Source organism: Hibiscus syriacus, unplaced genomic scaffold (genome assembly GCF_006381635.1).
Source record: "Hibiscus syriacus cultivar Baekdansim isolate YM2019G1 unplaced genomic scaffold, ASM638163v2 tig00111213_pilon, whole genome shotgun sequence".
In the NCBI taxonomy this organism is placed as follows: Eukaryota; Viridiplantae; Streptophyta; class Magnoliopsida; order Malvales; family Malvaceae; genus Hibiscus; species Hibiscus syriacus.
The window spans coordinates 2,636,208-2,650,972 of record NW_024063022.1 but is presented as its reverse complement, the minus strand read 5'-3'; the positions used below and the strand labels follow the sequence as shown (position 1 = coordinate 2,650,972).

Here is a 14,765-nt window from a genome sequence, read left to right as displayed (position 1 = left end):
CCCTAGACTAGCTAGATAAGATCTCATGATGTTAATCTCAGCTCTTTCCTCATTATCAGTATGGCTAGTGCCACTTATCTGGCCATTCTTGACATTTATTTCGATAATTTCTCCAGACATGATGATGTTAGAGAAACTCTTGGTGGCAGCTCCAACAATTTAGTTGATATATGGAGATTTTAACGTGTCGATGAATAGAGTGATGAACTCTTTTCCAGTTATTTGTGGATGCCCTTGAGATGCGACATCCCTCCATCATTGTTCGTACTGTTGGAAGCTCTCATCACTCTTCATCTCCATATTTTACAGCGTTGTTCGATCAGGGGCTATATCAATCATGTGTTTGTATTAGCCTAGAAAACCACTAGCCAAATCCTTCTAGGAGTGATTTGAGTAAGACTTAGTTGATTATACTACTTAGAAGTGGGTCCAATAAATTTTTCTTGGAAGCAGTGGATCAACACCTGATCATTGCTGGTGTACCCAGTCATCCTTCTAATAAATATCGTGAGATGGGCATTAGAGCAACTGGTTCCACTGTTCATTTGAAATTGGGAATCTTGAATTTGGACGGAAGCACTAAGCCAGGAACTAGGACTAGTTATGTTGCATCCATTTCACTGTGAGAGCTCTGTCCTCTCATTCCCTTGAATGTCTCTTTGCACCACTTTTTCAAATTCTCCGGGATCTCATTGTTGGCTCATCTCATCTCATTAGGATTTAGCATGTTGTAATCAATAGGATTATCATGAGGATTTAACACGGTTGCATGAGTCTTAGTGGCGGAGAAGCCTACTTGTTTACTTGGAAGCTTGTAGGGCGAAATGAGTATTAGTTGATTAGCATGGGCCATCGTACATTCAGAGGTTCCTCTAGTCGAGAAAATCTTCTCTTTGCCTCTTTCTTGGTTGAGCCCAATCAGTTTTTCTACCATTTGGTCAACTAGGTCTTTTTGGTTTTGCAAGATACGATCCACAGTGGCCTTTTGCTCCTTCTCCATTTTAACCTCCCACTCTGCTTGCATTTTTTGTAAACTCTCTTCCAACTCTTTCTTCAATTTCTCAAATTTTGCTTCTATTCTCAGTACTGTGAATGCAGTTGCACCGTTAGAATCACTTTTTCAAAGTTCCCCACAAGATATGATTAATGCATGTAAAAATGCTTAAAGGAATGCCATGCAAAATGAAAAGATGCAAATGCAGATGCTGAAAGGTTGATCCCAACGATGAATATCGTAAAAAAATTTCACCAGAAATAAAAGCTTTCCCATTACAAGACAATCCATTTTACAGACATGCTTTTGTTTAGGTGTTGAGTCTAAAGTGGATCAATACTTTGTCTCGGATCTTCGTCCTTGAAGATTCCCCTCAAGTGTTCTGCAATCTAATTCTGTTACTGTCTCAGCGGTGTTGAAGTCAGTGTGTCGTTTTTTGATGACTAGAAATGAAATGATCGTCGATAAGAATATATTGTTGGATTAATCTTCGGATCAATGAATCATCATTTGAGTCTCGAATGCTACACGATCTTTGAACAATTCTCTTTTTTGTGTTCTGAACTTCTTTTAGCCTTCAGTGCATGTTTGTGTACGCAACTATTTGATTGAAAACTTTTAACTCTTCTTGTGAAAATTTTCTTTCGAATAACCCCTTGCGGATCAACACTCTTACATTATGTTATGACAATGCAAATGCAATGTAAAAAGGATAAAGAATGGCACAAACAAAAGAAAAGAAACGAGTTAGTACAACAATGTAATCAATAGAATTAAAAGATGTTAACTACATATAAATATAACATCTACCCAATCATGATATCTACCAGAGCATTATTTTATTAGATAGTAATCCTACCCAGACATGCTTTCTACCCACAAAGATTAATTTCAAGAAAATAATCCTAACTGCATTGTATATAGTTCGTATGTTGTAATTCGAAAAAAATTAAAGCAAAAGGAAAGGTTCAAAAATGCTCATTCTTTGTGTACACTTATTTTGGGTACCTACTGATAGACAGAGGTTCGGTATGACTATACCTAGGGTGACCGTTCTACAGTTCACTATATGCATAGTTTCGGCACTAATAGGAAAATGGTACCCAAATTATCATTGATGTCGGTGCCCTCTTGGGCTACCAAACCCTCGATCCTCAACCATTTCAGGTTTCAAATGGAACGAGTTCAATTCGAGGAGATTCGCTGCCTTATACCCATATGAGGAATAAATCCATATAAAGGTATAAGGTATGTATCCTATGAGTTATTTGCTAAAACTCATACAAAGAATAAATTCTTACGAGAGTAAAGCATTCACCCCAACTTATTTGGATCGAAGTTCGGGTCTAGAGCTTATGTTATGCAAGTACATGTGATGTGTATGAGGAAGAGCGTACAAACCTTTGACTAAAAAATGGAAACGAAAAAAACTTGACAAAAACTTGGACAAAGTTGAAAACAAAAACTAAAATGTTAGTATGTGAATTAAAAATGAATAAGTTAAAAACTTCAATAAATGGATCATAAGATAACTAAGATTCGAACTCATAATTTCAACCAATACGACAATGTATAAGCGACTTACAACCTGACTCTCTAAAAAAAGTCCCGAGCAGAGTCGTCAAGCTGTCATAACCATTTTTTTGGAAAACAATTTAATAATTATTTTAAAAACAATTATGACTTTTATTTTTGAAAAATTGGGGAGTTTTGAATTGATTTGAATAAAATAGAAAAGGAGTCGCCATCGACCTTTGAGTTAGGTAGGTCGAATACCTAAAAAACATTTTTTAAAAACAAATTTAAGAAAAATCATTTTTTAGACAAAAAACTGGTTTGCAATTAACGGGACTGGGAGTTAGTTATGCGTGGGGAAGGATTAGCACCCCACAACGCCCAAAATTTGTATTGTATTGCTTACACATTATCCTAAATGGTGGAAATTACAAATTGAATATAAAGTTAAAATATGATCTGTTTATTGAAATATAATTAATTTGCTTCGAGTTAATTATTTACAGAAAATCCTTTTACACGATAAGAAATCTTAAAAGTTGCAATCCTCCGTTGGGAAAGCTATTTCAACTATTTCTCATTTGTTAAAGAATATTCCATCCTCATTGATTTTAAAAATATGAATCGAATATATATTGACTATCGACCTTTGCATAAATTAAATTGCTATATAAAAACACATTGAATCAAAAAAAGATTTAATTAGTAAAATAAATTAAATTTATTTCAAATCCCATTTCGTTCAGATATCGTATCGGATTGTACCACTTTGATCAAGTGATACTCTCCACGTCTGTTCTACAAATACATTCTTGGAAATATTCGAAATAAAATATTTACAATAAAATAGAGCCAAATATATCCATTCATTTATAATTACAAAACATATAAAATATATAAATTTGTAAAAAGAATCAATTATAACAAAGAAATATTACATATCAAATCACAAATAATAAAAATAATAAATAATCATATTCGATTTAAAGGACCAAAATAGCAAATACATAAACTTAAAGGACTAAAATTGCAAAAATATAATTTTTAAGGACTAAAATAGAAAAAATAGAAATTTGGAAAGCTGAACCATAAATATAAATAAACGAGATTCCCTAGATCGAAAATATTGAATAGTACATGTACTAGAAGTGAAATAATCCCTAAACAATATTAAGGACTAAAATAAAATAACCAGAAACATGAAGGACTAAACAATAATTAAACCATATGTAAGGTAGTGACTAAAATAAAAGATTTACAAATGTCATGGCCAAATTCAAACATCAAGGATAATATCATAACACACTCGATCAATGACTAAAATAAAATAATTACAAATATGGTGACCAAAACCAAATATTAACAGGAATTACGTAACATATAATAATATGACTAAAACGTAAATGTTGAAATATAAGTGATCAAAGTCAAATAAAGTAAACTTTCATTAATGACCACAATAACAATTTACAACCCACGGAGTACCTAAATGATTATAATATCCAAGCCCAAAAACACGCTGAAGGTCCCCCTTAAACGATGTCAGTTTGCGTTTGGTATATATATAATACTCAAGGCCAAAAACAACCAAACTCATTCATTTACTTTCCTTCATAACAAAAGAAGAGAGAGAATCAAAATTCTCTAAACTATCTCATCGGAAAAGAGAAGGTTCCTGTCGCCGGTGGCGTCTACGATGGCGCTCACGGTAGCTCATGATGGCCGGAGAGAGAGAAACCCCCAAAAGACTCCTCTCTTAACCCTCAGCCTGATTCCTAGCCCATTTTTTCATAAAACCCCTCTTAGAGTTATAGATCTACGTTTATACCTTTCGGGAAAATAAATATCCAGTGACCCCTTCTCGCCTCCGACGAACTTGGTACTCAATGAGTCTTCTCTTTCCTTTATCTCTATTTTATTTTATTTTGTTGTGGTTTGGAATGGGTTTTGTTTTTTTTCAAATTGGTGCTCTCGTTTTTCTCTGTCGGTCTCTTTCCCATATCCTCTTTTTTCTTTTTGGGTTTGAATCTCTTTTTGCTTTTAGAGTTTAAAATTCTCTTGTTTTTTTTATCCTCTCATTTTTTAAACCCTGAATGGCCCTTGTATCTCTGTCTTCTACCTCTTTTATCTCCCTTTGCATGTGAATGATGATTTGCTGCTATTTGATGGACATGTGATAGACAAACCCAGGAGATAGGATCGATATGCCTCGGGATAGTGTTGATTTGTTTCCCTTATTTTAAATATTTTTTTCTCTCGGATTCTTCTGCCATCATAATTGTTGATGATGATATGTAGTTATTGTAGGTGAAATGGAGTATCAGAAATCCCATCGCTGGCAGGAGTAATCAACGACGACGACAACAACTAGGTATAAGGTTTCAGACCCTAAATGACCATTAATTTGGATCGTTGGATGGGTCCAGATCGGATGGTCATTGTTGGTGCGACACTAGGGCAGAGAAGGGGAAACCCTATCTCTACTGGGTCAATTACTAGGCCGGTTCGGGTCGAGTTTGTAGTATGCTGAGTCGGTCGGGTCTGGGCTCCGGGTTGCTATGTAATGGCTTTGACCTTGGGTTCATGTAAATTGGTTGGGCTTTAAGTTTAGGCTTCCAAAATGTAAATATTTTTGTTAATAATAATAATAATAATAATAATAATAATATTTTTTTTTCGACCCAAAAAAAAAGGATGTCTACAATTATAATAAAATTAGCATAGAAACTCAATTAACTCAATTCAAATAACTCGACTCGACTTGAAAAATTTCAAGTTAAGTTCGAGTTGTAAAATATGACTACTCAACTCGAATAACTCAAAATTTTAGACTCGATTCGATCGACTTCTCATCCCTAGAGTCAAAGGTTAAAACCTTTTGATAAAGAGACTTGTTGAAAAGTTAATATGAATATAACTTTAAACCAAAAAATAAATATATTCATCAAGTCACTATAATTTGATCATAATCTTTTAAAAATATTAACCCTTAAAGATAAATATTCTACTACTTTAACCTATCTTCTAACTTATTTGTATAATCATAAATATGAATGTATGTGGAATCATGAAATAAAAGAAATGTACATAGTCATAAAAATATAAAAATAGTTTATGCAGATTTAATTTAGAAAACGATAGAATTTATAAATATAATCATAATATATATACATCATATGATATGGAATATAATATATAAGATAAAATATAATATTATTAAAGTATAATAAATTATATAAATAAAATAATAATACGATGTATTTAATTAATAAAAGTAATAATAATACTACATAGAAAATAGATATGATACATATTATAGTGCCAATAAATGTAAATGATGAAAATAAAAAATATATAAAATGCAATGCTAAAAAATAAATTACAAGAACATAAATCACAGCTAAATTAAGATGGAATGTATGTATAAAGAATTCATTAGTTTTTTTCCCAATATCAATTAGTTTTCATGGCTTCCTCGTATAATTGAAATTATTCTTGGAAACAAAGAATTTGTTTACACATTTAATTCTTCGTTACTGCAGTTGCAGGGTAAGTATTTTAAAGTAATAACAAAGGATGATAAAGAATATCTAATAAAAATATCATTTACAAAAGATATATGATTTACGATATGAACGAAGGAAGTGAAATAAATATTAATTATAGTATTAGGTTAGATCAAAAGCAATTATAACTAAATTTACTTCAAGAATCAAGAAATAATTTGAAAGTTTAATTAAACTTCAAAAATTATTATACCAATAAAATCAAGAGATGACCTAATATAATTATTGATTTTTACAGCATCAGACATTGGAGAAAAATGTTAGAAACAAAGTCGGTTAACAAGATCTTTCTTGTCGTATAAGATTGGTCGCAACAATCTTTTTATTTATTTCTTTATTTTTTTAATGAATTATTATAATATCCTATATTATTGGGTTTTCATAAAAAGTATAACGGTCAGGTATCCTTTTACCAATTTTAATCTATTTTCACATTTTTATTTTCTTGATTTTTTATTTGATATGCGTTAACTAATAAACTGACATGCGTTAACAAAAATTAAATAATATTTTTCTTTATTTTTCAGTTTAGTTTATATTTAAGTTTTTTTTATTTTTATTAATTTAAAAAATTATTAAAATTTTGGTTTTTAATCAATCATAAAATATATAAGACAACACTTTTATTTTTTATTTTTGAATTAATAACTGGTACATGATCTATTGACCGATTAATCTAGATCGGGTACTGCAGAGGCGAGGGCGACCCTCCCAACCCAATTTACTCCATTCGCAAACCCCATGATTTGAACCTCTGACCTTACATAAGGAACTTAGTATTTCATCCCACTTTTATCTTATATTTATTCTCTTTTCTAATTTTAAATTATTTTTCTCATATAATTTACTCTTACACATTTTTTTTCATACTTACTAAATCAAAACTCTCATCTCTTATTTATTGACTTTAGTGGTCTTTAGATTATTTACACATAGCTATATCTAAGTCATTAATCTTACAAAAAAATATAGATTCTTCTACTGATAATTTAAGACATAATTAAATATTAAAAAAATCTAAATTACTTTATAGATATTTCTAGATATATACTTTGATATTGTTTTAATTATAACTATCAAAATAACTATTAAAAATTATATACAAAGAGAATTTAATGGATATTCAATACTCCCCTCAGTGGCTTCTCTCCACAAATTATTTACAAATTATTTTGTATATTTCTTTGAATTTCTCAAATTATAGTCTATTCAAAGTTTTCATAAATATATTTACAACTTATTAATTTGTTTTTGTTGGTACCCAAAAGCGTCTTAAAATTTTTTGTGGTTCTAAATGAAACTAAAAAATAGATCCTTATAGAAAGAAAATATAATTATTACTTTGAATAATTAATTTAATATTATATTAATAAATCAAAGAAAATGATTAAATTTGTCAAATATTATTTTAATTATTTTTAAGAAAATGTCTTATATACAACCAAGAAAAAAAAATAAATTTGGGTATGATATGGATCTTGATTTTGAATAATAAAAAAAAATAATGTATTATTTACCGTTAGATTGAGATTGAAGAAGACTATTAGTTAAAAAATGAATAATGCAATTTGAAAAAAATGAGAGAAAAATATGATCAAATTTAATTTAAAATTAAATGAATTAATGAGAGATGTGGAGAAAGAAAGAAATTAAAAATTTATTCGAACTCAAAAATGAGGAGCCTCATTTATAAAGGTAAAAAGTGAGATTAACAAATTAGAGTCCTCAATTATAAATGTAGAAAGAGAGATTAAAAAAAATTAGGAGCCTCAATTATAAAAATAAAAAGAAAGATTAAAAAATTATGAGCCTCAATTGTAAAGGTAAAAAAATGAGACAGAGAAAATTAGGTGCATCAATTATAAAGATAAAATGTGAGATCGCAAAAATTAGGGCCTCATTATAAAGGGCTCATTATAAAGGAAGAGAATGAAATAAAAAAATTAATGGTCTCAATTATAAAGGTAGAAAATGAAATTAAAAAAAATTAAGGCTCTCAATTATAAAGATAAAAGGTAGAATTGAAAAAAAAATAGGCGCCTATAAAAATGAGGGCCCTGAGCAATCGCTCAGGATGCTTCCTAGAGATGGCAATGGGTCAGGTTTTTGTTCAACCTGACCTAATCCGAAAAATATATACTTTCCATCTGAATTTGATCTGACCAGAAAAATATATACCCTTCACCTGACTCAACTTGATCCGATTTGAAAAATATACACACTCTACCTGAATCTAACCGACCACAATTTTTAATGTATAAATTTGATCTAACTTGATCTGATCTGATATAAAATAAGGAACTAATTAGAAAAATTATAGATAGAGAGATTATTATAGCAATTATCCATAAATATATATGAAAAAAATACACTATTAATCTCAGGTCGGGTAGAAAGTTTTTCACCCTCTACCCGAATTCAATCCGTCCATCCGAATTTGACCTAACGCGACCTCACCCTATATGAAATATGATTTGAATCTATTTTAAAAAAATCAATCCTATCAAATTAAATTAAATTAAATTAACATCCCTAATGCTTCCGTTGTTAGCCGGCTCTAAACTAGATCCTACCTCCATGTTACTTCAACTCGGATGTAAATATTAGATGTAGGTAGGCATTTCGACATAAATTCTTCAATTTTATCTTAAGATATTTCATACATTTGCCGGAACCTTTAAGAGTAATTTTTCCTTATCCCCCATGTTCCTTTGTTCTCTAAATATTACAACTTCCAATAAAGAATATTGCTGATGAAGCCTGCAATAACTAGCAATGGTGACTGAAAATGACTTTGAAACCACTGCTAATTGATAAAATCAGAATTATATTTCACAACCATTACATAATTTCAATCAAATGTCATAAGGCAGTTAAGAACCTTAGCAAAATAACAAGGGCTTCCTTGTAAAATGCTTAGATGCTTTTCATTTAATCAAGCTGTATAGGAATCAAGAGCTAGTTTCAATTTTTTTTCCAATAAATAGAGTTAGTGGAGTAAATATATCGAACTTAAATAAATAAAATTGTATTCATGTTTATTTATTTATTTTTAAATGTGTTATTGTTCGATTGGTGTCTATTTGTTAAACATTTGCGAATTTGTTCGCTTAAGATTCGTTTAACATTCAACACTCTCTTTTTACCTTCTTATATGCAACCCAAAAAAGAAATAGTTTTCATCAATATTTAGAATGTAAAAAATAAAATGAAAAGGAGAACCGAGTAAATGAACTTACAAATGATTCGATAACGACCTTATTCATGAACATAAACGAATCGAATACTTATATTAGTGTTCATTCGTTTATTAAACGAACATAAAATTTTTTGTTTATACTCATTTTTTTAATTTGATAAACGAACGTTATACAAAGAGATCGTTGAACGCTATGCTAATTTACACCTCTAAATAAACTTCATTTTCGTCCAGTTGACAACCCAGTTACTTCGAGATATCATATAAAAATTTTAAGAATCAAGCACATATATAAAAATCCTAAGCATCGTATCCTATAGACATACATATACTAGTTTTTGACACTCACACTCGAGTACAAGAAACATTAATCGGCAACATATGTTATTTTGTTGAATGACCTAATCTGATAATAGACCAATACTCATCACAATCACATTCGATTAGCAATTCATTAGCAATATATAGTTGTCTCTGTGTATATACATAAACCAAACTAACTGTTCGAGTACTTGTGTATACAGAAAATTCTTATTGGAAGATTCACCACCAAAATCAATTGTACAACGTGGGTAAACTCGGATTAGTTAAGAAAAAGCCTTGAAACCAAAAGGACAACTAAAAAAAAGACGAAAGTGGCACCATTCGAAACTGTTATTACATAAACGTAATAGTGTTCATTATGTCTACAATAGTGGTAAACACAACACAATCGAAAACATGACCGTAATCATAACTTGAATCCTAGATTGTGATAACAACGTTAAGAAACTATCTTAAGACCAGGATCAACCAACCTCGTCTGCAGCAACCAGAACCACAGCTTGTTGTCCTCCTGATGAATGTCCGTGTTTCCGGATTCCGTCTTCGGTCACCTCCATGGCACCACTGCTAGTCGCCTGATCCGACAATGACCGCCTGCAAGTTGGACAAGATGAGTGTGACATCAACCATGTATCAATGCACCTCAAGTGAAAACCATGATTACATTTTGGCAACACCCTGACTTTTTCACCGTCCATGAATTCTCCAAGGCAAATCGGACAATCCATAGCTTTCATGTTCATCCCCGAACTATACACGACCACCGGAATCTGTCGCAACGCGCTACTCTTCAGGCCTCTAGCTGTGGCTAGACTCGGCGCGGTCTCATCGGAGACGTCAAAACCGAACCTTCTGCCGCAACGCAACGCAACGCACAACGCAGGATAGAGTTCAGTCCTAGAACGCATATCAATGCACAAAGCAAAGCTGCTAGGATGATGACCATGTTGGTGTCGAAACCGGCTTCGTTGGTGAAAGCAGGGCGCGTTCTGTTTCCGTTTGTCAGCGATGCCGGTTGCGTATCGAGGAGATGCCGGTGTGGTCGATGATAGAGTGAGATCACCATTGCTATTTTAGCCTGCATCATCACCAATAAACGAGTCGATAAAGTGAGGGATTATGCTTTCTTTGAATGGGTTCTTGTTCATCAGCTTTTTAAATAGAGAGAGAGAGAATCAGGGTTATGTCTCTGTCAGGAATTTCCAACTAAGATAAAAGCCACTATTCAAAGGCATCTTATGTGGGTGATAAACGGAAAAGGGAAAGGATATGAGTACAAAAAAAAAAGAGTTATGGCTTCCCAAACCACAAAGATTCCATGTAAACCGGATAATGTTATGAAAAATCAAACGTTTAATCTAAAATCTAAAATATTATACTGTTTGATAATATTTTCGATTGCATTCGATTTCGTTATTTTAACCTTAAATTAGAATTTGTTTTATTCAGACTTTTGCGAAATTCTTTCATAATAGAGAGAACATTAAATGTAAATGGGACCTGGAAAGCAATAGGAAAAGAACTATCTGGGAGATGATTACAGGTCTAAGTCTCTTTTTATTATTTATTAGAAATTGGAATTATTGTTGATAAACATGAATCTCACAACTTATATATTAACATCAGCTCAACAAAACTCAGATATTTTTACATATGGAAAGAGATTCCAAATACCAAATACTAAATGAATAAGATGAAGTGTGTCTTGTCATTGTAATATTACTGAGCAGGAGATAAATTGACAGTGCACAAAGTGTTGGATTATACTTTACAAACAAAAAATTAGGGGGGGGGGAAACAAAGGTGGCTAAGGGATTTGTTTATCATGTGATGTGATCAAGTGTTTAAATATTTATTTTATTATTTAATAAATTAAGACATTCTTTAATTTATAAATGAAATTAAGATAAAATTATAATGAATAAAATATTTAATTTTAAAATTGATTGAATGAGAATTATTTAAAAAATAACTAAAGGATAAATTTATTTAATTTTAAAATGAACAGAATCCTGATAAATATTTATGTTGTGCAAGACAAGGTCTAAAAATGATTTCCATTAAGAAATGATAGAACATGCAAATGAAGCAGGAAAGTCTTCTATTTATAGTCGAGTCGGCCACTGCCCCCTATTTTTAATAATTAAAAAATATATGGGTAAATATTAAATTATACCTCCTAATTTAGTTAATTTTAATTTTGTCCCCTCATTTTCTATGGTTAAATATATTTTGTCCCCTTATTTTCTATGATTAATTATGCTTTGTCCCCCTTATGTTGCTATCCTGGCTTCGTCTCTGGTCCCATTACAATGAATGATATAAATTGGTTTACATCGATTGTTAAGATGAAAGCTCATGTAACAAAATCAAGCTAATTAAGGAACTATAACACATTCCAATCTCTTTCCTTAGTAGTGTGTTTGTAATACCCTTAGACCGATACAAATGACCCGATCTAACCTGAGGTGTTACATTAGGGCTATTGGAGTGACCCACAATAAAAATACGGAAAAATAAAAAATTTCTTAAATCATTTAAAACCGTAAAATAATTTATAACTAAAAATAATGTCGTACGTCAAATCGACCTACATACCCCCAATTGTACATGTACCGTACTCTACAAGCAACATGGAAAGAACTCTGAAAACTGATGTCAATACAACACATGATCAGTTCTTTTAACCTCAAATGGTGAATAACAGAGTGAGCTTTGGGAAACCTCATACAAAACTATCAGATGATGCTAAAGGACAAGTATATATATGTTGCAACATTGAAATTTCCTTAGTTATCCAGGCATAGATAGGTCCTAGTGATGAGTTGAGTTTTCACTAATTAAATCTTCAGGTAACAATCAAGAAGCTGATAGTTCAAAAGAAACGTTTAAATAGGCAGATCTAGAAGATGAAGTTAGAGAGCCTAGTGTGTTCCAACAAAACCAGAAATAGTAGTTTATTTAAGTAAAACAGAATTTTCAAAACACAATAGTACGCTCCACCCGAACACTTCATATGTAGTTCCCTAGACCTACATCCATAAGGACTTATCATAGGCTCATGGGGAATAAGAGCCCTAGTGCATTGGGGCCCTAGTGCCTACATAAAAAAGTACCTTAGGGCCTAAGAGCTACCCAAGAGTCACCTTAGGTCCGTAAGAAATTACCAATATGATCAGAGCTGAACCTCGTAATTCTAGAATTTTACCCATAAAGTACCCAATAAAAATCAAATCATACATATAGTAAACAATAACCAGTAATATCATAGATCAGGAGCCATATATATTACATATAAAAAAATAGAGATCATAGATCAATTTTTTATTTCAAATATCAGAGTCGTATTTTTTTTATAATAAGAGAAAACATCTTTGTGTATAGGAACACACTAGAGGATCCATATATTTTTCAGATGCACTTGGTAGTTATCAAGAATAGAAATCATGTAACTTACGTAAATTGATCAGATTTCAGGAATGAGGTCCCTATTAAAAGGGTTCCATTACTACTGGATCTAACTATATATCTAGAGTTTGATACTTCAAGACCATTTAGGATTTGAGTGCATCAAGAAGGTATTCAAGAACCTAACATCAGAATTACTAAAGATTCAGATATAATAAGAATGTTTCCATTACTCAAGCCATCAAGGACATTTTTGTCATTTTGCTACCGGGAGAATTCTTGGTAAACGTATCCCAATAATGGTAAAATGATAATTCGTAGCATGCCAAATTTATATCAAATTCTCAAGATTTCGAGTCAAATCAAACTCAATAGATTTCAATACTATGATACTTATGAATCATTCAGATCGAAATACTTCACTTCTTAATACTGAATGAATTAGTTGAACTGATTATAAGGAACTAAACAATAATTATAGTGGTGGTCATCTTATTTCTGTATTGCAACAACATCAAGAATGACCAACGTGCTTGGGTCGCGATTCAAACCTTTTGGGACTGTACAATACTTAGGTTTATAGGTGTTTCTAGAGTTCCCCCCAATAGAATCCACTATTTCTAGGCATGAGGGTATTTAGGTCATTTCAATATTCAATGGTATTTCGGATTTCTCTTTCAATTTAGTCTTTTCATATAATTCAGTCATTTCGAACCACTCAGACGTAAATGATACTTTCATTGATTTACTCTCCAGGCGTTTGTTGAGGAATCAGAAATCCTAAGTATTTTTTTCTATTTCAGAGGTAAAATTTTATTTTTAGGGTTTTTATAAATCGATCGAGTATTTAGCAGGTTAAACGATAGTTCTATTGGATCAAGTATGACTTTTCAGGGTTATTTTCCACTTTCAGGACAATCCTGGTGTTTTTAAAGCAGAAGGGTATTATCTTAATTTCTTATCCATTTATTCTTGACATTTAACCTTTAAAGAAAATAATAAGAATTTACGGATCCTGCGGTTAATTGATTTTCTAATTAATAACTAAACTTGGAATTTATTTCCTATCTGCCTTCCAATTCCTTACGCGATTAATTTGAGTTTTATTCAATTTACTTACTTTTTACAGAATCCAGTTCGAGTCTGACAATTATTAATTATACCTAATTGACCAATAATAATCATTCAGGCAATAACCCATACCAACACGTTTCGTATAGCATGCAAAAAGTAGTAATGTATTACCTCAATTTTTGAGCCAACAGATCGACCAATTAAACTCTAATCGATCGCCTTCGCACTTGATTTTGACATCCCATAATATATTGAATACATGTGAAAATAATTTGCATCAGAAACATAAATTAAATTTGAAAATCAGATTGAATCGTAAGATAAAATGCAGAAAATAGCTTACTGAGTTCAAATTTGGTGAAATGAACTTTGGATTCGGACTCAGGACGTTCAAAAACATAAAATTAGACTTTTTAGAAAATTTTAACTTTTTGGTCAAAGTCAACCCTAATAAAAGTCAGTTCTAGTCAAGTCAAAGTCAACCCAAGGTCAAAGTCAACAGTCAGGTCAAGTATCAACATTGGTTAGGTCAACAGTAAGACCTTTTAACTCACAGCTCACCTCGCGGCTCAGATCGTGGTTCACCTCACGGAATTGATCACAACTTGGCTCAGCTCACCACACAGCTCGGCTAGAGCGGTTTTACCGGTTCTAAAAGATTTCCTACCAGCCAAGAAGCCCCACT

At 31.5% G+C, this 14,765-nt stretch overlaps 1 pseudogene; it reads right to left on the bottom strand.

The window, feature by feature from the left end:
• Nucleotides 1-10,017: 10,017 nt before the first annotated feature.
• LOC120156074 lies at nt 10,018-14,338 on the bottom strand (annotated as a pseudogene).
• Between the last annotated feature and the right edge of the window lie 427 nt (nt 14,339-14,765).